The sequence below is a fragment of the Vicugna pacos genome, chromosome 1 (genome assembly GCF_048564905.1).
Source record: "Vicugna pacos chromosome 1, VicPac4, whole genome shotgun sequence".
In the NCBI taxonomy this organism is placed as follows: Eukaryota; Metazoa; Chordata; class Mammalia; order Artiodactyla; family Camelidae; genus Vicugna; species Vicugna pacos.
The window spans coordinates 119,329,539-119,357,403 of record NC_132987.1 but is presented as its reverse complement, the minus strand read 5'-3'; the positions used below and the strand labels follow the sequence as shown (position 1 = coordinate 119,357,403).

The following is a 27,865-nucleotide window of genomic DNA, read 5'->3' as shown; positions in this document are numbered from 1 at the left end:
AAACATGGCCTGTCCAGCCTTCAGTTTCTAGAACGCGCCCTGAACGAGAGGCCGTGGGAACAGCAGGGAGCGTTCAGGTGGGTCAGCGCTGTCTGTGACGCACCCTGACTCTCTATGGCTTGAACTTTCATTTCTTGACAAACGAGCTCAGCCGATCTTCAACAGGACCATCCACCCGTCCACGAGTTCCTCATCCACCAGCCCTCGTCATGTATTCTCTGTTCCGGCTGACTTCCCTTCTGCTTCTGCTCTCAGGCCACACTTGCTCCCTTTCAGATCCTTAAATAGACTCTCTCCTTCCCTCCTGTACAAACGTCCTGCTTTGTGCGCGTTTCCCCTCCCCCCGCACCCCACTCCTGCTGCCTCCCCCTTGCAGCCGGGTTCCTTCACTCCCCGTGCCACTCACCGGATGCTATGCTATCAGTTTTATCCATGGGATTTTATCATTTCTTTGTGCAAACCTTGGGCGACCGCCCACTCTTCCCACTGGTCAGTAACTCCAAAAAGACACAGCAGGGGCCGCTTTCTGTATTTTCCACCGTTGTCGCATCTGCTGACTCACAGTATTTGACACAAAGAAGCCCAAAGGAAAGATGTGAATGAAGCAACAGAGAAGTTGCCCAGGTCTCCAAAAGCTCAATGGCGCTTCTTTGTAACTGGGATACAGTTCCTGGCCTGAAAACGAGCGCTTGGTTTCTGTGGCCTCTCCTGAGGATGAAACAGGTTTGCAAAATTTTTCAGCACGTTAGGTATTTCGGCTTTGTGTACCTTTCAAACGACTTCATTTACTGCTCAGGAGAAGTAGAACCTGGCTTATTTCAATGGAAGAGGAAGAAGCGACATTAAGACTTTCACCCGCCACCGTTCACACGGGGGAGGCTGACGGGCTACCAGAGGCAAAGCGTGGGGTGTTTGGGGAACGCTCAGAAACCTCTGTCAGGATGCTTTAGCATGAAGGGGAACAAAAAGCCGTGCAGAGAAGAAAGATGGGGAGCTAATGGTCCCCACGGTACAAATGTCAGCCTTTGCCTTTTGGCTCCAGGAGGTAGGCTTACGATGATTAAGAGGATGGAAGATAATCTTGGTTCAGAAAATAGTGCACATCCAATAATAAACCAAGGCTGTCCAAACACAAAATTCAAAAGCCTACCTGATTTGTCAGCACAGCCGAAGTGGCCCAGAAGCGGCGCAGCCTCGGCAGAGCCGCCTCCCGGCGCGCATACCTGCATTCTCCGTGGCGCATATAGACCACCCTCCAGCTGCCGCTTCCTCTAGCTGTGGGAGCACTTCCTCTCCATGGCGCTCATCACCCACAGCTACCTCTGAAGCCCAACAGGAGGCAGCCACAAAAACCTACAAACAAGCAGAAAAGCTGAATCAAACATCGGCACCCTCGCTCTCCTTGGCAGGCTTACTCTTGGGGCTGTGGACGGTCACTGCAATCGCTATCGTTTCTCTTCTGCTGGAATGTCCTTCGGCCTGTGGGTTAGTTCAGGCCCTCAGTCCCCTTGCAGGAGGTGTGGTGAAACATTCTGATTTCACGGTGGATGATCTTGTAATGAGCGGGTGATTTCTACCTCGAGGTGGTGGACTATTTCCTTATGCCTCTCATTTTTTCTTATACAGTAACCACATAGCTTTTCCCAGTTTGTCACTACTTGTTGATTGTCTTTAAGAAAGTGGGAGGATGCTACTGATGACACATGACTAGGAAATGAGCTTTTTTTTTTCTAGTAGAAATAAAGAAAATCTCATTACTTCTGCCCATTGGGTTCTAGATCCCTTGGCCTGGCCAGAAGTAGATCCCTGTCTCCGAGCTCTGGACAAAATGTAGACTCCATGACCCCTGGCCAAGGAATGCACTGATGAGGGAGGGTTTGGCATTCGGATCTGGAGTTAGGCAATAGGGACCATCCTCACTCCCCGCTTCAGGCTGAAGGAAATTAGGATCCACTCAGTGACACAAGTACCAGATTTGTGCCCATTTCCACTGTTCTATCTTTCAAATTTAGACTTAACCACCTCCACTCCAGCCTCTGTGCTGTCAATCAGAATTTTTCAAAACCACGAGTCCAGGAGTGTCATTCCAACACTTAAAACTTTCCAGTGACAACCCATCGCTTCCACAGTGCCCAGACACTCCTGCCACAAGACGGTTTAAAGTCCCAAGAGTGCATCATTTTGTTTCAGATCATCATGCTGCTCTCCCTGGCCAGAATGCCCATGGTCTACCAATTGATCTTTTAATTCTTTTGGATCTAGCTCAAACTTTGCCCTGTCAGTGAAGCTTCCCTGACATCTCCTCCAACAAGTAGGTTTAATCATCCCCTTCCATCCACCACAATCCCTTGTACGTATCTTTACCATGCCACCACCGATTATAGTTATATGTTTATATGCCTCTCTCCTACTCTACTGCAAGCGGCTTGGGACAGGAAATATTTTATCCATATTTACTTAAATCTCAATACCTCATAAAGTACTTTCCACATAAGAGATGCTCATTAAACATTTACTGGGTGCATAAGTAAGTATTTCCTGTTATGGGTGGAACTGTGTTCCCCGCAAATCCAAATGCTGAAGTCCTAACCCTCAGGACCTCAATGTGACCTTACTTAGAAATAGGGACATTGCATATGTAATTAGTTAAGATGAGGTCATACCAGAATAGCATGGGCCCTTAATCCAATATGACTGGTGTCCTTATAAAAGGGGGAAATTTGGACACACCGCGCACACAGGGAGAACACCACATGAAGATGAAGACAGGGTGGTGCTTCTACAAGTCAAGGAACATCAAAATTTGTCATCAGATCATGAAGCTAGAGGAGGGGCCTGGAGCAGATTCTCCCTCAAAGCCCCAGAACTTGCTGACACCTTGACCTCAGACTTGCAGCCTCCAAAGCTGTGAGACAAGCCATTCACGCTGCGGTGCTTTGTTATGTGAGTCCTAGAACACCTATACACTTGCTAAGTAAATAGATGAATAAAATTATTCAAGTGGTTATTATCTGAGTATCTGCAACGGGCTTTGTGCGAGCTTTGCTGAGCAGCAAACACAATAGCAGCATTAGGCGGAATTCCACCCACAAGCAACGTTGCATTTAGATCTGTCAGAACATGCTTCCTCCTCTCTCTGTGCATAGTTTGACAGGAAAAGTGTTTTTCCAAAGTTTTCCAAAAATTTTCCCCAGTTAGATTCTTATTTCTGTTTAAAGAAAGCTCTATAGGCAGGAACTGTTTCCAAAAAGTAGACAAAGGGTTACAACATTCAAGACTCGAAAACAACTGGGGGTTATTTTCATTCCTCTGTGTCCCATCCTTCCTTTGTTTTTTTCTGCCTCCTCTTACCTCCCAGGGACTTCCCTCTCTCCTCTGGCCACCTCTAGGTAACCACAGCTTTTCAGTGAATCTACAGAAACCACTTTTCCTGAAATGGAAAAAAAAAAAAGAGTACTAACATACAAACATCATCTCCTAGTCAGATGCCAGTCACCTCCTGTGCCTTTCACTGCACAGAAAACCCAGCACAGAATCCACTGATGGTTGTGAGACAGGAGGGGAGGAGGTAGGTTCCAAGCATGGAAAGAATGACTCAGCAATTGAGGATGCAACATAAACTGGTGAAAACCAACTCAGCCCAAGATGGCAGAGGAGTTGACTTCCAGTGGACCTTGAGTCTCCTTATAGGCCCATCGTAACACATTGGCTGCTAAATGACACACCCACAGGTTCCATGACAGTTCTGAGGCTGACTATAAAAGATCACAATGTGGGCAGTGGACCAATTTTGGGAAATCCCTGTCCCATGCCCGAAATAGTTGGAAAAATCCTCCCACCTGTACTAAGCTCATAAAAACTAATCACCCCTGCACCCCAAGGCCTCTCGCCACTTGAGATGGCCTGCATTCTGCCCATGGAACGTGTATCTCCTAAGCTGTTCTCACTTCCTGAGATGACCCCATGCCCTGAGGCCGCCACTCTTGTCTCCTGAGACAGCCTGCACTCTGTCTTTGGAGTGTGTATCTCTCTAAACAAACTTGCTTTCACTTTACTATGACTTACTCTCGAATTCTTTCCTATGAGAAGCCAAGGACCCTCACTTGACAAGGCACATCCCAAGGACTTTCCCAAGACCTGGGACATGACTGTCCTCTCACGCCCCTCATTTTCCTGCAGCAGAAGGAGCCAGAAATGTGTGAGAGAGACAGTTCGCTGACCTAAGTCATCAATTCTCAAGAAGTCCTGAATGAGTTCCTGACATGGGGTGTTGGGAGAATGGGGCTGAGGTTGCCAGAGCGAGTGAACAGAACTAAGGCCCAGATGCTCAGGAAATTTCCCCTCAGACACATGCGTTTCTTATGGATTCTGCTTCCTGCTCACTCACATTCACTTCACTCCAAATCTGCGTGAAAGCGCACAGATTTCATTAAAGATAACTTTGGCAGGAAAGCCACAGATTTTAATGTGAAATGATTCACAGTGAAAATACGACACTTTTTAAAAGCTCATTAAAATTGTTAAACATTGATGGGTTTGTTAGCGAGCCCTACTGTTCCACTTAACAACACCCCTTCATTTTTCCACTGGTATCTGGCACTGAGTGCTGGTTGTTACAGAACAGGCTGGGACCATTTTCCTCTAAAAACCAAAGCTGGAAACGTGCCGTAAGGATTTTACAGAGAATATGTATTTTTATTTCAATAATAAAAGAAGCAAGACATACCAGTTGGAGAAACAAGAACTCAAATGTATACTAAAATAAGTGAGTTATAAGCATCATTTTCAAATCTTAGTCATTTTCACTTTAAGCCAGCATTTCCATTATTATAACTACATGTACTCCTGAATAGCAACTGTATACGGTCGCTGTATATAGACTCAAGAGGAAAACAACAGGCCATCGTCCTGGCAATAGAGCAAGAAAGCCACGGATTAACATTAAGTTTAACAAGATCATCAAAAATCCCATCCACTTACAAATAAGGGAAGGGGGAAAATTAAATGCACAATAACAGATCACTTATAAAATAAAACAAAACAAAAGAGAACACTAGATAAGATTCTTTAGAATGTGTTCAAAGTTGCTTTCAGAGGCCAATGCATAGCCTTAAGTATTTCCATTATTAAAGAAAAGAAAGAAAAGGACTAAGTTCTCAAAGAATTTAGAAAATAGACAAAAATTACAGAAAAGAGCAAGAATAAGAAAACTAAAAGCAGGATTGAATTAATCCAAACATTAAAACAAGATATTATTGATAAGTACATATATATTCTCTCTTTGAAATGGACTAAGCTCTAGCATATCCAGTATAGAAGAAGGGACAGGAAAAAATGAAATGAAAAATGGAAAAATGGGAAATGATAACATAGAGAAGACAATCAAGATGTTAAGAGTTCCATGTTTGGGACCCAAGGGAACTGAGTCAAATCTTAAGTCAGCCACCTGCTGGTTATGAGACTTGAGCATATTTATTTTCTTAAGACTCAGGTTTCTCTATAAATGAGAAATGGAAAACTTGTAAAATGGAAAATAATACTGATTACCTCCTAAGGTTTTTGTGAAAGTCAGATCAGTACTTCACAGTATCCAGGAACCAGTAAGCTCTCAGGCTTTATTCTAGATCATTCTAAGACTCCCATGACTTTAGTTCATTTGATCTGTAAAGCCCTACCATTCCTTCTTGCGTCTGCTCAGGATATACTCACTTAGTGTGGCCCTGCTAGGTCCACTGTGCAGGGTGACACTTGTAATTTCATCTTCAAGATAATGCAATTCATAGAAATTAGTGAAAGGTCAGATTCTTCCAAGTTTGAAATGGAACTGACATGGCTGTGCATAAGCTGGTGAGGGTGCAGCCGATGTGGACTAATCTGACTAAAGTCAAAATGTCCTCCAAAAACTATGTCCATACAGCATGGTTTCATGCAACAAGAAGCTTCCTACTAAAATGTAGAGAGCTGACCTGGTTAAAATCTGCAGGCATAAAGGCAGACATTGAAATGTCAAGAGTAAGACAATACCTAGGAAGAAAATAATGAAGAGCAAAGAACAGAATTTAGAACAAGAGTCGGGTGGGAAGACAAATGGAGGTGGAAAGGGATCAACTGGACACATATAAGAAAAGCCAGATTAGAGTCGTCCCTTGGTGTCCCCCAGGGATTGGGTCCAGGATCCCCGGGACTACCAGAATCCAAGGATGCTCAAGTCTCTTATATAAAATGGCATAGTATTTGCACATAACCTGTGCACATCCTCTGGTTTACTTTAAATCATCTCTAGATAACTTATAATACTTAACACACTTTAAGTGCTATGTCAATCGTTGTAAATACAATGTAAATGCTATGTAAACTCCAAGTTTTGCTTTTTGAAATTTTCTGTAACTTTTGCCCCCAAATGTCTTCTCTCCATGGTCAGTTGAATTCAAGGATGCAAAACCCACAGATACAGAGGGCCAGCTGTAACGTAACTGTAACTGTAAGTCTAACCATAACACTTCCTGTGTACAAGCTACTGTGCTAAGCACATTTCATGTGCTTATTCATTCAGTCTTCGCCACACACCTACAAGGTGGGCACTAATGTCCTCCTTCACCAAGGGGAATTCCGCAGAGTGAAGTCACCAGCCGGGGTCCTAGAGTGAATTAATGGTCAAAATTAGCATCTACAGCCAGGCAGAGGTCCACAGTCCTAAACCCCACTGCTCAATCCCCACCTCAGCATCACTGAAAAGTGTTCCAGGGACCAAAGGAGACTAAAGAAGGAAGGAGTCATCATCAATGCACAAAAAATTGTGGAGCCAGAGCTATTGCAGCTTCAGTGGAGGAACTGTGGCTAAAATCAGACAGCAGACGACAATTCTAAGGAAGAAAAAGAAGGTGGTAGGGAGAAGTTGGCTTAAATCAAACTTTCCACACAAAGAACCAACAGCTAAAAAGACAAAGATTCAAAACATGGGGTGTGGAAAAGGGAGAGAAGGAACAGATCTGCTGGTCAAGCCTAAAGGACAGTAAAAAATGATAACTGATGGGGAACTATGATGGAGAGATAAAAGCAGAAAAGAAATAAATGCCAATAAACATCTTTCCCAGAAATAAAATTCATAACAGTAAGAGTATCTTACCGGTTAATAAGCAGGGGCTCATCCACAACAACAAAAAAACAAACAACTTGATCTAAAAATGGGCAAAAGGGGGTAGGGGGTGGGAAGAGATAGACTGAGATTTCAAAATTGTAGAATAGATAAACAAGATTATACTGTATAGCACAGGGAAATGTACACAAGATCTTATGGTAGCTCACAGAGAAAAAAACGTGACAATGAATATATATATATTCATGTATAACTGAAAAATTGTGCTCTACACTGGAATTCGACACAACATTGTAAAATGATTATAAATCAATAAAAAATGTTTTAAAAAAATGGGCAAGAGACTTGAATAGACATTTCTCCACAGAAGATACTCAGGCGGCCAATAAACTGATGAAAAAGTGCTTAACATCACTAATCATTAGGGAAATGCAAATCAAAGCCACAGAGAGATACTACTTCGCACTCACCAGGATGGTTATTACAAAAACAAACACATCTTCTTTAAAATTAACAAGTTTTGGCAAATACGTAAAGAAATTGGACCCCACCCTGTGCACTGCTGGTGGGAATGTAAAATGGTGCAGCACTGTGAAAAACAGGGTAGCAATTTCTAAAACAAAACAAAACAAAACAAAACATAAAATTACCATATGATCCAGTAATTCCACTTCTGAGTATATACCCAAAATAAATCAAAGCAGAGACTCAAACAAATATTTGAACACCCACGTTCATAGCAGGGTTATTCACAATAACCAAAACATGAAAGAAATCTAGGTGTCCATTGATGGATGAATGGATAAACAACATATACATACAATGGAATAGTAGTCAGGCTTGAAAAGGAAAGAAATTCTGACGCACACTACAACATGGATGAAACTTGAAGACATTATGCTGAGTGAAATAAGCCAGTCACACAAGGACAAATACTGTATGATTGCACTTATATGAGGTCCCTGGAATGGTCAAATCCATAAAGACAGAAGGCAGAAGGTGGTTGCCAGAAGGTGGGGACTATGTGAAGAAGTGACTGACAGTGGTTCCAGTGTTTCCTTTGGGGTGATGAAAATGTTCTGCAACTGGACAGTGGGGATGGTTGCAAAACACTGTGAATGTACTAACTGTTGTGGAATTGTAAACTCCATGGATACAATGTATGCTACGGATATTATACTCCAATAAAACTATTCATAAAAAAGAAAGGAAAGGATAAAGAATTGAAAAGAAGCCCAAAATCAGAGTAAGAAGGAATACAGAGTCCTTTCTGGCAGAGTAAGGCAGGTCTTCCCACAGTGTGCACCCCTAGACATCATGCTGACCTGGTGTGTTTGAGGGCAGTGGGGTGGGGGGTGGGAGGGAGGTGGAACTTCAAGTTGGGGAACCACTAGATTGAACAAAATTAAACAGGTTTCTTTACTGCAGAACTTTTTGGAAGCTTAACAAAATTCACATGCAGAGTGAATCTCAAAAGAAGATTCAGAGGCAGGGTTGCCCAAGTTTCTTTGATCTTCAAACAGTGTGTGGGAAACGTATCCCACAGACTAATGAAGAAATCAAACAGATAAAGAAAAGACTGACTGACCGGGGTCAGCGAGGAGAGAGCCGCCAGGCCCTGTGAATGTGAGTAGCCAGCCACGTGAAAAATGCCCTTCCAACCTCAGCAGTCTTCCTCTCTAACCATTCAAACCTCCCACGTGGTGTTGGGCGCTGTAGATTTTTGCCGGCCCGAAAAAGCTCCTCCGCTTAACCTGACGGAACAGCAAGTACAGAATGCTCGGCCACTGTACAGATGATCCAAGAAGGAGCTTCAGTTGAAGGCAAGTGGTAAGAGTATGTTAGAAGTCAGCAAAACAAGATACTGAAAAAGTGCGTGTGCGATGATGGACCTAAGTGCAAAACCCTGTGTCTAAAATGGCAAGTGTAGGTCTGTCAAAGAGCAGCTCAGAGAAAACTGTGCATTTTCCTTGCAGTTTAGTTATCTTTCTTATAAATGATTTTCTCACATAGGAGTCAGCTGGTAAACTGACTTTTAGAGCAGGAGCAAGAACAATATCTATAAGAGAGTGAGGACAGAGAGAAAAAACTTCAGTCTTGGAATAATGAATCTTCCTTGTACTTTTTCAGGGGATAACTTGCTCAGTTACTAACTAGTGAAGAGGGCATCTGGGCATTTTGTTCTTGAGAAAGCCAAATAAGGGTATCAAAAAATCCAGTTTCAGTTATGTATGGGTTCTCCAGAAAACTTTGAGAGTTAGCTGTGGAGCATTTGTGGCAGGCTGTATCTACGGAATGTCAAACACCATCCTTCCGTACTCACCTCCACCTTAGTAAAGCCATCTCTCTACTATTTATTTGCCTCATTCGAACTTCTCAATTCCTTAATTCACGTCCAATTATGATGGGTCATTGTGTCTTTCCAAAGATTCCAATCACCTTGGTATGGTGCCAGACTGCATACAGAACAGGCTTTGAACACCCACTCTGACCCACTGCCGATGGGTAGAATAATATTAGCAACTCTTATTGCTCAACTGCGTGATAGGGCAGTGAGATATTTCTTTCCGCACTTTATACCTACTGAAATGAAGCAAACAGTAAGTTCAAATTGGCCTAAAATATATAAGCAACACTCAAATGAAGGAACACAACCCTCGGCATAACCTTCGAAAGCAGCGGTCAGGGAAAAATGCTGAAAACACCAGAATTTCACGTGCACCTTTAACGGGGAGGTGAACGTGAGAAAAGGTCAGGAACTGAAATTCGTCAGAGTCTTACTTGCCTCCCTCGCCAGGCTGTAGAACAGTGAACAGAGGTGGAAGTGGGAAACCTGCGGGAAACGGTCCTCTAGAGTAAAATGAGATTAAGCCTCCAGACTTGCCTTCTCACTTTCCACAGGGAAAGGGAGATCCCCACTGCAAGGAGAAGCAGCATCTTCCCCCAGGGATACCTCTAGCAACAATCGGAACTTCTCAGCAAGCCAGAGGAGATGTTCCAGAGAAGCTGAGAGGGTCGGCACAATCTTGCAAGAGTTCCAGAAGGAAAGAGCTAAGGGAATAGCAGAGAAGAGACCTGAGCTGAAACTTTTCCAGAATTGAAGACACAAGTCCTCACATCAAAACTGCACCCTAAGTACCCTGCATGATAAATAAAGATAAACCTGCACTACAGCACATCATGGGGAACTGCAGAACAAGGAGGGATAGGGAGAAAGTCGCAAAAGCTATCAGAGAGAAAGGCAAAGTGTCCACAAAATCCTGATGATTAGATTGACAGAAATTTCTCATGACTGATAATATAATAGCAGAGTCTTAATTTCAAAATGCTGGAAGGAAATAATCGCCAATCTAGAGATTAATACTTAGTTAAACTAACATGCACGTATTTTCAAACACACAAATAGTAAGAAAGTTTACGACCCATGTAGCATCACTAAAATAGCTATTAATGGATGTGCTTCAGCAAGATGTACAAAATCAGACCTACGTCACGGGATACGGAACACAATGGCATAGAAATGGACCAAATGTGTGATTGAATCAATTTACGTCCCATATAAAGAACAAATTTTTCATGTTCAAAAAGTTAAAGCCAAACTCTAGAAACAGTTACAAAATAAAAGAAAGAGGTTGTTTGATAATTAAAAGTGTACTAAGGTCCTTGTCACGAAAGGGAAAATGATAGAAAGACTGAAAAACTTTAAACTACATATGGTTAAAAAAACATGACTCAAAATTAAGGGTAATCACTAAAATAATGCCAAGTACAGTCTGTGGCTTGCAAACCAGCAAAGGGAGAAAAATGGAAACACAGACAACTTCATCCATTCAATGGGAGGCATAAAAATGAAGAAAAGAGAACTAAGGAAAAAAGCTGGCAAAGAAAAAACACATGAGATAATAGAATTAAATTCCAGAACCTCACAAATCATACATATTATAAATGGACTAAACGCACTTATCTAAAAACAGAATTTATTAGATTGGGGGGAACTCATCTATATGTAGGTCTAGACAACACATCCAAAGTAAAGGTACAAAAAGAGGTGGGGCAGATAGCTGCAGTATCAGGCAGTGAGATGGGATGGGGGAGATGCCCAGCACAGCTATTTGACATAGTAGAGAATTCAAATCAAAAGCAGCAACTCAACACAGCAGTTCGCCATTTAATCTTATAAGACAGATCCTGGCTAAACCTGTAAGCCTTTCACAACATAGCCTCAAAATGTATAACCCCAAAATGACAGTATTACAAGGATAAATTGTATTTGTACACATTCCTCTTAGAAAGTATGACAGGCAAACCAGATAGTAATAATAATGATTTAATGAAGAAAATAAACTTCATTTAATAGTTATATAGAGAAATAAAGAATAAACATTCTTTTTAATTGCACTTGTACCATTTATAGGAACTAAAAATCAACACAAAAGCATAATGGAAAAAAATGTATGTTTTGAAACCTTTCAATGTATACATGAAATAATTTATGGCTTAAAGAGGACTCCACAATGGATATTTTAAACCAAATAACAATGAAAAAATAAAGTATGAAAGTCCATGGAATGCAACTAAAAATCACTTAGGAATAAATTTATAGGTTGAAAAAGAAAGATTTTAAATAAATTCTAAAAATAAAAAATAAAATAAATTAAGCATATAATTCCAGAAGGTAGAGAAAAGACAATAAACATTAAAAAGGCAAAAACTAGGGGAAATGAGGATATAAGTAGCAAGGAATGAAATACAGAATAAAACAAACAGAGAAGATATCTACATATTCAAAAGCTGCTTATTAGAAACACTAATAAGTAAAGTTCTAGAAATATTTAACCAGAAAAGAGAGAGGGGGCACAAATAAATCAGACTGAAAATGGGAAAAGTCACAACCACAAAGAAAGAAACATTTAAAAAATCATAATGGAATATTATGAACAGCTTTATGTAATAAATTTCAGCACTTTCACTGAAGAAGAAATAGAACCTGAATCAACAAATAACAATTAAAGTTATTGTACCTGTAATCAAAATTCTACCTCACCCCACCCTAAAAGACTTAGACAAAAAGAAAAACAAAATCCAAAAAGACTTAGAGGTAAACTTTACTAAAAAATCCTTCTTTTGTATAAGCTCTGTCAGAGAAATAGGGGGGAAAAAAATCTCAACTTCAGACAGGGAAAGTAAAGGAAAAGAAAATTATGAACAATATCTCCTTCAAAGATAATTAGGAAAGTTCCTAAATAATATATTAGATTTTTATTAATATACTATATAAGTAAATTAAAGGAAGGAAAAAATACGTGATTGTCTTTAAGGATGCAACCAAAAAATACATATAATCAATAAAATTCAACACTAATTCATAGTAAAGGAGGGAAATTTCCTCACTTGACAAAGGGTATTTATCAAACTCCTAACATGAACATCATATTTAGTAGTGAAACTTAAGAGAATTCACATTAAGGTCAAGATCAAGACAAGAATGTCTACTATCACTGCTTTTATTAAATATTGTACTCAAGGTCCTAGCCAGTGCAATAAGACCAGAAAAAGAAATGAGATACAAGAATTAGAAGAAAAGACACTAAGCTATTCTTATTTACCAGAAAATACTGTATCAAACCCAACAGTCTAGGTTATGCCGCATTAACAAACAACCCCAAAATCTCAGATATAAACACTACATATAAATTATTATAACCAATAAGAAAATTAATTGAATTTATCAAATCTCTATGTTATTATTATTAAAAACATAAAACTTCAATCTAATCCTAAGAAAATGTCAGGCAGATCCAAACTGAGGAACATGCTACAAAGTAACTGCCCTGAACTCTTCCAAAATGTCAAGTTTATGAAAGACAAAAAACGACTAAGGGACTATTACAGATTGGAGATGGTTAAGAAGGCATGCCAACCAAATGCAATGTGGGGTTTTGGCTGGGATCCCAGAACAGAAAAATGACATTAGCAAGGAAAATGGCAAAACTGAAGTGTCGGAAGATTAATTAAGAGTACAGTGTCAATGTTAATTTCCTGATCTCAATAACTGAACTATTAATGTTAATATCTTGCATAACCATGTAAGGGGGAAGCTGGACGAAAGATATATAGGAACTCTCTGTGCAAGTTTTGCAACTTTCCTGTAAGTCCAGAATTACTTCAAAATAAAGAGTTTTCAAAGCAGCATACATTATCAACAAAAATTTCACTCACAAGGGCATCAGAAACTATAAGAAAGGTATCAAGGACTAAATCTAACTAAAGATGTGCAAGACTGCTCTCTTATAAAATGTTATTAAGGGACACTCAATGAACAATGTAACAAGTAGCAATACAATAAATAACAAACATAACAAAAAGACATGAAGTATGTGTGGGCATACCATAGGTATAGATGGAAGATGCAACATCATAACTATGCTGTCACTTCTCCCCATAGCTAAAGAATCCAGAACAAGCAGGGGAAACTTACCCTATCTGAGCAAGACATATAAAGAAAGCACTGTGGTACTGGCACAGAGACAAGGCAAACCACAAAACCATGACAAACAGAATAGAAGTCTCAGAAACTGACCCACAAATTTTTAAACTTAGGACAAATGAACCTAAAGTCCATATGTGGAATAAAAGGCCTAAAATAACTAAATACGTTATAAAGATAAACCAAGTGGGAAATTTTGCTTAATATATTGTGACTTAGTGTAAGTCTAACCTAATGAAGTTAGTGAGGTATTTGTGAGCTATAGAGAAATAGACCAAAGTTACAGATGGCATTTTTCCCCCCAAAAAAGATCTAAGCCCAGTGTGACTGTATTTGAACACAGGGCTTTTGGGAGGTAATTAAAGATAAGTGAGATCAAAGGATGGGGTTCTAACCCAACATGATGGCCTTATAAGAATAGGAAGAGAGAAGGACCTCAGTCTTTCACATGAGGACACAGCCAGAAGGCTGCCATCCGCAAGCCAGGAAGAGAATTCTCATGAGAACCCAGCCCTGCTGACACCCTGCTCTCCCACTTCCAGCCTCCAGAAGCTGTAAGAAAATTAATTTCTGTGGTTAAACCACCCAGTCCATAGCATTTTGCTAAGGCAGCCCGAGCAGGTCAAGACAACCAATAAAACAGAATAGATAGCCCAGAAAGCCACACATCTGTGCACAGAAATGGTATCACACGTCACCAGGAAAGGACTGCCTGTGAATGAGTGAGCTGGGACTGCTGACTACTCATATGGAAAAACTAAATTTGAATCCCTAGCTCACTACATATCAAAAATAAATCCAAGGAGGATCAAAAATCTAAACATAAATAGCAGGACTTGAAAGCTTTTAGAACAAAATAGGCAAGACTATCTTTAAAATTTGAAAGGATGAATTTATATATAAAACAGAAACAGACTCACAGACAGAGAATTCAGACTTGTGCTTGTTGGGGGGAGGCGGGTGGGAAGGGATGAACTGGGAGTTCGAGATTTGCAGATACTGACTTGTATATATAAAATAGATAAACAAGTTTATACCCTATAGCACAGGGAAATAGATTCAATATCTTGTAGTAGCTTATGGTGAAAAAGAATATGAAAATGAGGATATATGTATATTCATGTATGACTGAAGCATTGAGCTGTACACCAGAAATTGACACAACATTGTAAACTGACTGTACCTCAATAAATAAAGTAAAAAAATTAAAACCTTAAAGAGGGGAAATAGACCGTTTACAGAAGAATGATTATTTGATATATATATATGTGTATTTTATTATTATATATACATATGTATAAACAGATGCTTTACTAGAATCAGGCAAGTGCACATTAACACATACTATTTCAAACCTGTCAAATGAACAAAAAATTTAAAGCCCAATAATTCTAAGTTTTGATGAGAAACAGAAACTGAGCTATGAGTTATACAGTAAGTGGGGGTTTAAAGTATTACAGCCACCTTGGAAAGCATTCTTCGGTATCCAGGAATGGAAATAACGTGGTCTTTCACCCAAGTACTCTTTCCTAGAAATGCACTCTAAAGGAAACTCACACGTGTGTGCAAAAAGTGACACAAGCATACAAGAATGCTGCTGTCATGCTGTGAATTTCCAAGAACTTTCCGAGCAACTTTGAATGAAATTACAGGAAAAACAAAGAGACTAAGTCCATCAGCCATAAAGTCGTAATTATCCACAATTCCAGCTCCAGCTCCTCCTTCAACTCATCAGGCAACGAAAAGGCAGGCAAAAACCTGATACCCACAAATGGAAGCCCTGGGAAGAAAGCACATTTCGCAGGACAGAAGCGATCAAGGACACACCATCAAATTATGTCTGAAGGCGCAGGTGAACCTGCCCTTGTTAAGTATACTTGGCATAAAAAGAACTGGTAGAGAGTACACATGTACTAACAACAGAAGAAAAGGGGAAAGCAGAGCGCAGGAGCCAGGGCGGAAGGACATACACTCCCAGCAGTGGGTGGGGAGTTCTCACCCAGGTCCTGGCGATGCTCAGCGAACATCTGGATGGATATTTCATCATCCCTGCTCCCACTTCTAGATGGAACATGTTTTGCCTTGAGATGAACTTGGAATGTTTCATTAGAAACTGGATTACTGCTTCAAAACAATGACTTTTAAAGCTGTCTGTGGAATACCATGCACTTCAGGCTTTAAAAATATTGACCACACCTTAAGCTACAAAAAAAAATTTTTTATGGTAAATGATCTGCTGCTCCAAGAAACTAAAAACATAAAATCAGCAAAACAAGTAAGGAAACATGAGATGATAAGGGGAAGGAATGAGATTAAAAAGTAACCTCCAGAGTTCAGGAAACACTCTGAGAGCGGAACACCTCCACGAAACCCATAGATGAACTAGAAATAGGAAGAAACAGAAAAGACAGGGCTGAAAACTTAAACAGTAACACTCAGGAACAGCTTCGAATAGTTACCCAGTCAGAAGTTAAATAAAAGGGACCAAAACTGAGACCACAAATTAAACACGGTGCCCCCTGACATTAATCATTTTATTCCAGGAATTCTGCTGTTGCTCAAACAGTTTGGGCACTTTTTTTTTTCTTTTTTTGCAATTGCTTTTAAAACAAGGGGTTTTTTTGGTTTCGTTTGGTTTTTAATTCAGTGAAAGAAAACTAGTTTTGTTACTTTATTTTCACACCTCATTCTTTTTTATTATTTTTTTTTGAAAGGGGAGGTAATTTGATTTATTTATTTACTTACTTACTTAATGGAGGTACTGGGAATTGAACCCAGGACCTCATGCATGTTAAGCATGCACTCTACCAATTGAGCTACACCCTCCCCTCCCACACCTCTTTCTTGATCCAAAACAATTTTATACCACAGGGTTAAGTGCTTGACATATAATAAGCAAATGAAATATAAATGTAACCACTTAATCCTCATAACACCCCTGATGAAATAAATACTATTACTATCTTTGATTTCAATTGAGGAAATTGAGGCATAGAGAAATTAAGTAACTTGCCCAAGGTCACATAAAAGTACCCCACGGAGCTGGGATGGGAACCCAGATGTCTGGCTTCAGAGCCCAAATTCTCTGTCTCTCCATGAAAGCGTGAACAGACCATCAGCTACTTCCTTTGCACAACTTGATTTCAAACGATTTATGGCTCTTTTTCTTCTATTGAGGCTCCAGGGAAAATGTTCAAAACTAGATGTGAAAATTCTGATTGAATGAATCTCACTCCATGATACCCCTATCTCTTAATTCTGGTTTTCAGTGAAGGCCACGTTAGTTGTCAAAATCTCTATGCATCACCTCACCCACTGCTTCACCTCGCCTTTTCCAACCCAGGTTCAGGTTAACCCTCACTCCCTTGGTAAGCAAGGAGAAGTCTTGTCAAAACCCACAGGAGGCCAGCCGCCAAGCTGGAAGGAACCTCACGCCAAGGGCAAAGGAGAAAAGTCTGGAATTGAGAGGGTTGGAAGGAGCCCTCGCCCATTCAAGGGACTTTCCTGGAGGGCAGGGAGGGGCAGCAGAAGAGAAAGGTCAACAGGACTCCACAGAAAGTTACAAACTTGGGTCACCCGAGACCACCAGTAAGAGGGTGGACAGGAATAAAGCTGTGAGCAACGAACTGTTGACAGTTACATTCAGGGGGAGAGGGCTGTAGTGGTTCAAAGACTGCCAGGTTCATCTTAGCATCCCAGGCAGCTGGGGAGAGGCTGACCAGGGCCAAGCAGCATTTCTGACCACCGGAACCAGGTTCCTGGATGAGGATCTAGTTCTGGCAGAGAACCAAGTAAAAATGTGATCAGAAGCCTGATCAAAGAGACAAGCGTGGTGGGGGAGGAGGGCGGTCCCTGGGACACCAGCGCCTGGCTGCCCAGGTAGGACACGATGGAGCCCCAACCCTCTTCCAGGACTGGTCTGAACTGACCTGAGTCTGAGTCTGAGGAAGGAGGGCTGTGCACTGGTGTCCCCAGTAAAAGGATGGAGACTGTCACCCATGCAAGGACGCCTGGCCAGGCATGTACCTGGTCATGAAACCAGACATGAATTGTGGTCTTTGTTTATTCATAACACCTACTTAGAAACCCTACAAAAGAAAGGGTGCCTGTGTCTGGAAGAAACTTCGCAAAGATGGCCCTGTCCCTGTCAATTTTTTGAGGTGACAGGTTGTGAAATATCTTTACGCTCTGAGTTGCATTTCCAGGAGGTAAACATCAGTGGACCTCACACTGAAACCCTCTCTGCACATATCAGAGCTTAACTATTTTTAAATTTACCTAACAAAGGAACTATATAAGATGAACTGATTTGAGAAGGAAAAAAATGAAAGGATGGAGAAAATAGGACTTTAATAGATATGCAGCTATTCCTTTAAAAGAAGAGAGAGAGGTAGACAGATTTTTTTTTAACCATGTTGTACATTACATCCCCAGGACTTACTTCTCGTAACTGGAAATCTATACCTTTTGAGCCCTTTCACCCATTTTGCCCACCCTGACTCTGCCCCACCCCCACTCCCCACCCCCACCGCAAGCCCCTGCCAACCACCAATCTGTTCTCTATATCTATGAGTTCATTTTTTTGGTTTTTTGTTTGTTTTAGATTCCACATATAAGTGAGATCATACAGTATTCTTCTCTGATTTCTTTCTCTCAAAGGAAGATATTCAATGCTGTCTCTAAATTGAAACAAACTGCGTATTACATGTAGGGGTTTAAAAGGCAACGCCATAAAAGATGAGGCAGCTACAAGACTGTATAACTTAACTGAAACATTTTATGACATGTAAGGATGGGCAGAATCAGCATGCATTGTACCCACAAAAGTGACTCTAGGAACTTCCTGTCTATTAAATCCACAGCAGCCATTCCCCACCCCTCCCCACCCCCAACCCAGCGCTCACTGGAATGTGACACTTTCTCAGATCTTCATCTTCATTAAATTCTACTCCTCCATCTCCTGCATCAAAAGCAGAAACAGTAAACGACAGAGACACGGAGATGAGAGGTGATGTTAATATTTACACAAGGTAAATACATAAAATTATTTTGAAGTTTGTCATACGAATATAAAGGAAGAATGAAAAATAACTTCACCATATCTGATTGCTGCTGATTTGGAAAGGGTCTTCTATTCTTGGAAGCTGTATTTATCCCTAACAAGTCAGAAAACTAAACAAACAAAGTGAAACAGAAACAGGATTTTTTTAAAATTTTAGATGCACTGTTTTCCATTCATCTCTCTCTCTCACACACACACATACACAGCTGGCAGAGATATTGCAAAAATGTCAGTTATAAAATTGTAAGGCACCTCTCTGCATTTAGGAATGACCCAAAGAGAGACCCTTGCCCCCTCCACAAAGTCAAAGCTCCACAGACATTCAGTGTAAATGCCTCTTTTCACCATATTGCCTGTCAGACCCTCCAAAACGCCCACGCTGCCGGGAGCTGTCTGTGCAGAGTGCTAAGGAGTGGGTTTTGGGTTTGGGGTTTTTTTTTTCAGATTGGGTTATTCATTTTAACTGTGAGAAGTCCCTATCCAAGTTAATTCCCTAGTCTTACGAGCGCACCGTGCCCACCCAGTAACACAACGTCCTGGGTGCGCAGTGTCGCTAGGGATAACACTTCCAAAACAAACACACTGTTATCAATAGCAAGAAATAAGCAAATCAACCAATTCAAAAACGGGCAAGAAACTTGAACAGACTTTTTTTTTCCCCCAAGAAGGCATAAAATGGCCAACAGGTACATGAAAAATGTGCTCAACATCACCAACCGTCTGGGAAATGCAAACCCTCGGGGGCATTACGCCTAGTGAAATAAGCCATAGGGAGAAAAACAAGTACCGAACGGCATCAATCATACCTGGAGTCTTTTTTAAAAAGTGGAAATCATAGAAACAGAGTAGAAAAAATGGTTGCCAGGGGCTAGAGGGGTGGGGGAAGCAGAGGGAGGTTCTGAATCTAACGTATAACAAGGTGACTAGAGTTGGTAACCCTGTGTTGTGTAACTGAAACTTGCCAAAGAGAGTCGAACTTAAATGTTCTCAACAACAATGACAAAAGATACATTTTAAATATGAATATACACCATTAGACCTGTAATTTTGTCTGTAACCATTTCCTTTTCCTTAATTTAAAACAGAAAGAACAGACGTCAAGCCCGCAGTCCGCGGTCCTCCGGCGTGCGCTGGCGGGCCCCCGCGCCCGGGTCCGGCTCCCCCGGGCCGCGCCTCCCGCGCCCCCGCGCCCCCGCGCCCCCCGGCCCCGCCGGCCCTCACCGTGCGCCCCGCACTCCGGCGAGCTCAGAGCCGCATCCCCGCCGTCCCCGGAGGAGCTGGGTCCCGGCGGAGCACTGCGGTCCCCTCCGCACAGCATTTAGGAGGTGGGAGGAGCGGCGCGCGGTGCGCACAGGAAATCTGATAGGTGACGAGGCGGCGGGCGGGCGGGGACGCGGGGAGCAGCGGCTGGGGGTGGCGGGGCGCCCCGAATCCGCGTCAGCGCCCCACGCAGGGCTCGGGAAAGTGGCAGGACCCACGCGCCGATCGCCGGGAGCGCGGGTGGGGGGGGGGGGGCGACAGAAGCTGCCTGCCGTGTTCCGCTTTCATCGCCCGCAGGGGAAGAGCATCTTTCACGGAGCACCAGACGTTCACGATGGTGGAGTCTGCTCAGGTCCCCTTAGGCCGAGGCTTTGAGTTGACCGTCCTGCCCTCCTGGGAAACGGTCCCAAAGTTAACATTGAAAACGCTCTCGGTGCAGGAAGGCGCGCGGTCCCGAGCTTCCCAAACCCCAGATGCCCCTAGAATGAACGCCCTTCCCCCTGTCAGCTGAGAGATGCTGTTTTCATAGCAAACAGTTTGGTTCTGAGCAAAGTCAAGGTCAGATAATGGAATGAGGAGTTACAGGAGCTGTTTAATCCTTAGGACCGCCTGATGACGTACGCACTACTCCTCTTCCCACTTCACAGATGAGCAAACTGAGGCACAGGGAAGTTAAGGAGCTTTAAAGGGGTGGAGGATGAGCAGTGAGTCGGATGAGAAAGTGCCAATGAGACCTCAGCTCTGTCTGGCAGGGAAAAAAGGGGAAAGAGGGAGGGAGGGAGATTCGTGTACAAATATATACGTGTATTTTTTTAGGAGTTGACATAGCGTTAATTATCTAATTCAATGGTTGTCAATCCTGGCTGCACAGTAAAATTGCCTGGGAAAATTTAAAATTTCCCAGCGCTCAGGCCCTACCCCAGGCCAAATGAACTGACTGCTTTCCCTTAATGTTATCTGCAGCAGCCTCGGAACAATGGCAGGCCTTATTTCGGCGTGGCTCGCATGTGATCCTTCCTGCGCGAAGATGAAGTGAGCTATTGTGGGGGAGAGGGAGGAAGGAGACCCCACAAAGATTTAGTGCGCCGCCGCACCAGCTCCTGAAAGGTGCAGAACCATTGCAGCGTTGGAGAGAAAGGAAGAGGCCGGGTAAGAGATCAAGTGGGCGGAGCTGTGGGTGACAGGGAGGGCACCCGCCCCGGGAAGAGGCTGATCAGAACGTCATCAGCACTAATGGCAGGGCAGCACCATCCCGAGCCTGGGGTGATCGGCCTCCCCCGCGTTTCTGCACTGCACTCGGTTTATACAGCACGTTTCCTGGAGTCGCCGAAAGGGCCTCTCAGCTGAGCGCTTTTTAGCCAGCATAGCCAGATGGATGCAGCCACCGCAGCCCTTAGGTGGGGCTGGCCGAGTCCAGAGGGTGAGGGAGCTGAAGCCCAGCCTCGCCTCCCACCCCTGCCCTAGCCCTCCGCAAGCCCCTCCCAATCCCGCCTTTTTCTCCTAGCTCCTCCTCTGTTCCGCGGTGGTGCGGAGCCGAGCCTCTGTCAGCCACGGGCACCTTAGCACAGAGGGCTCACCGGCCTGCTTCTGGCATCCCCAGGGACTGGGACACAGGCCAGGTGTCTTTTAATCGCTATGAGAGGAGCAAGGAAGGTGCAGGTTCTAGAGAAGAGGACCCGGGGACAAGGAGACCAAGGGGTGGGGGAGCCAGTGTCCCCTGAGACTGGAAAGATGAAAAGCCGTCTTGGCAGAGTGAAGCCTGAGGCTGCAATTTGCCTGCCCGGGACTCAGTATTACTGGGTGGTGACCCTGAGGTCAGTGTGCACAAATCGTGTAGCTTTGGGCACCCCTGTTAGGTAGGAAAATGCAAGCACAGTCTCCCAGCCCAGAGCTCTCCATCTAAGGCTCGGCCGCTGGCTGGTGCTGCTAAGCTTCTGGAAAAGCCCAGACAGTGGCTGCTGTCGCCCCTCCAGCTCAGGGTGGGTCTCACCCGGGAATCTTGCAAACTGCTCCCCCTGAGCAAAGGGATTTTGCACAAGCAGAGGCACCTCTGCCCATACATCCCCCACCCCCACCCATTCCCTCTCCGGAGCAGGGCACACGTGACTGCCAGTCTAAACAGCCAGGCTTCCCAGGCTGCTGAGACCCAGACCAGGGGTTCCCAGCCCAGACACAATTGACGTTTCGGATCAGCAAACTCTTTGTTGTGGGGACTCCCGTGTGTTGTAGGATGTTTAGCAGGATCCTGGCCTCTACCCACTAGACGTCAGGAGTGCACACACACAAGTGACTGTCTCCTGACATGGCCACATGTCCCACAGGGAGCAAAGTTGCCCCCAATTGAGAAGCACTGCTCTAAAAGGGAGGATTGGGCCCCAGCAGCCCGCCAATAGCTACAGTGATGGCCCCATGGAAAAGGGCTGTTTCTCAGACTGGAAGGCTTCCCTCCATAACAGGGCCCCTGGCTGAAGTCCACTCCTTCCAGTCACACCTGCCTCCTGTGCTCCTTAAACTGGTTGAGCTCCTCAGGCTATGCACCTCCTCTCTGTCTGGAATGTTATTCTCCCAGATAACCACAGGGCTCTCCCCGGCTTCAGTCTGATCTCTGCTTAGATGCCGCCTCCCAGACAGGCCTTCCCTGAACCGAGTCTGATACCCACATCCTCCTACTCTCACCGCCCTATTGTTTCTCCCTACTTGATCCTGCTCTGCCCCCTGACGCCGCTGAGTGAGGGACTCGGCAGAAGCTCAGCCTGGCACAGAGTGCATGCTTGAACAGTACTTGTTGGATAGAGCAGTGGGAGGATGGACAAACAGCAGGGATGCGTGTAGGAGCCGGAAGGAGTGGAAACAGCCCCACTTATGCCGTTGGGTTGTGTCTCGGGGATTGTGGGGGGCGGGGGAAGAATTTTTCCCTCCTTGTCTCATCTGATGATCACAGGAGGTGGAGGTTTCCATACTTCGCACTCATCTCAGAGAGCTTAGAGCTGCGGCCAGCAGAAATCCTGCGCTTCTGATTAAAGAACCTGGTGGAACCAGCATCCGAGGCTGAGACAGCCCCAGGGACCCTCATGCAAATTTAGAAAACCCATCAGAGGTTCCAGGCCTGGGAAATGATGCTCCCAGGGTAGCCATTCTCCTAATTAGAATCGCTGTGCCAGGGAGGTTTTTCGGGCCCACAGCAGCTTTCTAAAGCGTTAAACAAAGCTCTCGTGGTCCAAGATGAAGGACTGTGAAAACTGAGATTCCGAGCTCAGAGAAGTGGCTCAAAGTGGCTCAGGGTCCAGAATATGTGCCCCAGGGAGAGAATACTGGCCGGAGCCAGGATGGTCATAACACAAGACTGTGGCCAGTCACGCCCTACAGGTTAGGATGAGCGTGGTCCCTCATTCATATAAGTAAATGGGACCACGCCTTCCCAGGCCATGAAAGGATTCACACTCAGTGGGACCAGAAAGGGTGGTCTACACTGATTTAAAGAGGGTCAGGTTAGGGAGGAAGGCTGAGTTCAGATGACCCCAGCCACCTCTGAAAAAACAGAGCCCTTCAGCTGTCAGGCCACGGCCCAAGTGTAGTAAACAGCATATAAGCTTGCATCAGGAAGTTCTGTATTTCGTACTTTCATATGAGTATTTTATTTCATTTCAGGATTATTCCAGAATAAAGCAATTGCATGACACATGGAAAACCCAAGGACTCTTAGAGAATGACCACTGATTTTCAGCTGTTGGGGTGGTTATTTGTGCGAAATTCTCAGCATAGTGCACCATCATTCATGCGGGGATATGCTTCCATGGACACCTCCGGTGACGGCCAGAGCATCTAAACCTCGCCAGACTCTAAAGTCAAAAAAAAAAATGTGTTTATCTTGTATCTTAAGGATAGAGGTTCCAGGCCAGGGAGGTGACAGAGAGGCGGGGCCACAAAGCACGTAGCTGTCGTGGTCCTCCTAGCTTCTGGCTCTGGAAGGTGGCTCCTGCAGCTTCCTCATCTGGACCGTGGGCATCTGAACGGTCGTCACAAGGGTTACGTAAGATAGTGCAACCGACCCTTACCTCAACATCGTCCTCGGAAGCATTTACCGCCCCCATCTTTGGAGGTACCCACCATCCTGGTCAGAAAAGCTAACTACCTAGTGCGAAATGATTTTTTTGAGGTGTTGAAATCGACTTCACACTCAAAGATTCTTTTACAATTGAGGAGAGTTTCACGTACCCTGAGCTCTGCTCACAGCTACCAGAGAGGCACCGAAGAAAGGGTCAAGTCTCAGGGACCCTTTGCAAGAGAGGACATTTATTCCAAGCGTATAAATTCTGGAGTATTGGCTTAATACATCGATCATCCTTTGAGGAGGGCATAATAAAAGATAAAAGTGAGCATCTTTCTCCTTCAGGGACACCCAGTGGCAGAAGAGAGATCAACTTATCAATAACTGATGATTTTAGGAGCTGGATCTGGACATGAATGTTAACAGAAGTTTAACAAAATGGGATGGGAGAACGAGGAAGAGCCATTTGGTTATAAATGGGGGTTGGACTTCATCGATGTTTTCCATCTTTAAAAAATTTTTTATTGAAGTGTAGTAGATTTACAATGTTAGTTTCAGGTGTATAGCAAAGTGATTCAGCTATACATAAACATACACACATATATTTTTCTTTTCAGATTCTTTTCCATCATATGTTATTGTAAGAAATTGAATATAATTCTCTGTACTATACAGTAGGTGTTTTCCCTTTTTTTTTTTAGCATTAGAAACTCCTTTTTCAAACAGGAACAAACTCACAGACATAGTAAACAATCTTATGGCTACCGGGGAAAAGGGTTGGGAAGGGATAAATTTGGGAGTTTGAGATTTGCAAATGTTAGCCACTATATATAAAAATAGATTTTTTAAAATTTTCTTCTGTATAGCACAGGGAACTATGTTCAATACCCTGGAACAACCTTTAATGAAAAAGAATATGAAAACAAATACATGTATGTACATACATGACTGGGACACTGTGCTGTACACAGTGTGTACAGTGTGACACACTGTGACTGACTACTTCAATTAAAAATTTTTTTAAAAAAAGAAACTCCTTTTTCAAATTTCCCAAAACAAGCTAGGTCAGAGTTGTTCTGCTGGAGGGTTGGGGGTGACCCCAGCCCACTCAACACCCCCCTTCCTTCCGTCATCCCAGAGACACCAGGTTAATGCCCCTGGGGCTACGGCCTACGAGCCTCAGCAGCTCTAGACCCGAGGACAAGGGCGTCTCCTTTCGGTTCTATCACGCTGGTTAAGGGACCGAAGTACGGAACGAGGAGGAGGCTAAGGGAAATCGGAGCACCGGCTGCTTCCGAAAATATACGCGGGGCCCTCCAGTTCCCCTCCGTCTTCGACTTGTTAGACATTTCCTTCCCTTTAGCGCCTGGGTGGGGCTGCCGGGGCAAGGCAAGGAAATGGAATATTAATCGGCAGGGCACCTCTTGTCAGCTCCCCTCCGCGGGGTGCGATCGCACAAAACCAAAAGCTCCGGTGCGGCGGGGAGGGCCTCTCACGCTCCCGCGCCCCTCCCGCCTCCTACGCGCCGTGTCTGCGAGGCGTCTCGTTCGGGCTGCGGATAAGCCCACCTGCTGGAGCGCACGGGACGTGCTTCTGTTTTTCAGGTGCAGCTGAGACCCGGTGGTGGCTGAGATCGCGGGCCCGAAGGCCGCTTTCCAGCCCCGTGGCCTCTTGTCACCTCCGTGTCCTGTGCCCATGAAGGAGATGCAGGAAAAGTGTTCTGAACCCTGCCCGGCACCTCGTGAGCCCTCCGCGCACGGCTGCTCCGATGGCTGGGTAACTGACCCGGCAGCACGTCTCTAGGAAGTGGGGGGCTGAGGACCGGGACCCAGACCTCTGAGTCCCCCCTTGTGCCCCTTCCCTAGCTCTGCTATTCCAGGGTCCTTTGTGTGGTTGTTTGAGTCCCCAGAGAAGCGCTTCTGATCTTCAAAATCAAGTGAAAACTGCTAGCATTCCTTTATTGCCGGGTAATTGAAGGACACTGTAACGGGAAGGCCCTATGATCCAGGACTTTTCATTATTGGTTCTATTGAGTAAATCCTGGGCAAAGAATTACTCATTGTCAATGTAGGTATTGGCTGGCTAACTCATCACTCACTTTTCTTTTCTAGGAGTAAAATTATTTATTATTATTACATCTCTGGGTCAGTCATGACTCTAAATGTTTTACAAGCCTTAACTCGTTTCTGTTCACTACAGTTGTGTGAGGCAGATGCTGTTCCATTCCCATTTTACAGATGAGGAAACTAAGCTACAGAGAAATCAAACAATCGGCCCCTGGGAAGCAGTCTCTGGCCAACCAGGAAGACCCTAAAGTCGTAATGTGTGTACATGACTTCTCACATTTTAGCCTGAAGTGAATGGGAAGCTGGCAGAAGTTAGCCGAGATTTGTTCCAGGAAGAAATCCCTAGCGCCATACTTGGCCTCTGGGCTGGAGGCTGGCTAGGATGCCTTTGACAAAAAGATAAGAAACCGGTTACCTTATTTTCCTCTGAGACAAAACATTTCCTTCAGGAAAGGAATATTGAGGGATAGGTGGAAGAGCAATAAGAACAGCTGATTAGAGTCAGGGTAAAATCAGGAAAGGAAGAGCCATGCAGAAAAGGGTAAGGTGCTCTCTAGAAGTCCAGGGACAGCCCTGGTGTCCCTTACCCATGGTTTTGCCTCTTGTCTTCCACTTTGATGGACTTAAGAACACGACTCTTAAGGTCTGCCTGGTTTGTGTGCGAGGGCAGCATTTACAAAAGTCTGTCCCCTGGGCATTAAAATTGTATTTTAAAATATTTAAAAACAAGGTCTAGGGTCTCGTGTACTGACAACTCTGGGAGAGCCGGTCTATGCAGTTTTTCAGTGCAGGACTTCTCAGAGCCTTTATTGTAAGTTGTGAATGTTCAAGTGGGGCATAAGGAATGCAGCTTTTCCAGACCTATCTAATAATGCAACTCATTGTTCAAAGAACCAGTTGCAGGATGGATGTTCTGAAGCCCTCGCTTTGGGGAATGGTGTTCTAAAGCAAAATCACTCAAAGGGAAATGAATCATGGTGTGATACGCCTGTCATTTCCGCTGTGTCTGACAGCATGACATTTAAGTTCATAAGCACAGACAAAAGGAAACTTGTTGAGGCTCTTGGAGATGTGAACCTGGTTTTTGACATTCACAGGTGGACGACACTGTCACCGAAGTCCACAGGGCAGAAAACAATGGCCACACTTGGAAACAAAGTAAAATATTATAAAAGCCAAGTGGTTATGCACATTGTGCGCAGTACTGGATCCTTCTCTTCCTGCAACCAGGAGCACATGTTTTCTTGGCCCTTTCTGCCTTTCCACGCCTCTAACACAGCCAAGCAAGGATAGCGCTCTTATGTGCTTTGTCCTAGAAAAAGCAAGTGGAAAACCAGGACACGCCAGATCTATTTGTTTGGAAGAGCCTCAGTCCTAGCCAACGGACTGGCTCCCGTTATAGAATGCCCAGGCACGGAAACGCCAGCCCAAGCCCAAATCCGTGCCAGAACAGACGTTGTGGGTGGGCTTCTCCCGGCCATGTCACACCTCCTCCCGCTGCATCTCTTTGGAGCCCAGGCACGCTGGGGAGGGCTTGGACCCCAGCTCTGCCTCTGCACAAGTTTCCATCATCTCTTTGTTCTGTAACAATTGCCAAGGCGCACAGGACTGTGAAGTAGGCAGGGCAAGGGGTGAGAGACAGAGAGGGCCGACAGACGCATTAGCGAGCCTTCCTGCCCCAGAGGGAGACCCCAGCGGAGCGGCCGCCATCACTGGGCTCACAAGCTTCTCCACCAGCCAGATGGACCTACGACCCCTTCCCAGACCGACAATGTTACCGTCCATCCTGACACTCGGGTCGGAAGCCTGGGGTCCCTCCTCTCTCGCTCACAAAATCCAGCCAGTT

At 44.2% G+C, this 27,865-nt stretch overlaps 1 protein-coding gene and 1 non-coding gene across 2 annotated transcripts in view; both read right to left on the bottom strand.

Annotated features, from left to right (window-relative positions):
- Positions 1 to 19,953, bottom strand: part of B3GALT5 (beta-1,3-galactosyltransferase 5) — a 37,355-nt gene extending 17,402 nt beyond the window's left edge. Inside the window, exons 1-2 of the mRNA XM_072969408.1 lie at positions 19,867 to 19,953; positions 1,151 to 1,353 (exon numbers count right to left, since the gene is read on the bottom strand). The gene's annotated coding sequence lies outside the window, so the exon portion shown is untranslated. The remainder of the gene's footprint in view (positions 1 to 1,150; positions 1,354 to 19,866) is intronic.
- On the bottom strand, positions 16,337 to 16,410 carry TRNAV-AAC (transfer RNA valine (anticodon AAC)). Its single transcript has one exon. It is a non-coding gene; the product is annotated as a tRNA-Val (tRNA).
- Positions 19,954 to 27,865: the final 7,912 nt, after the last annotated feature.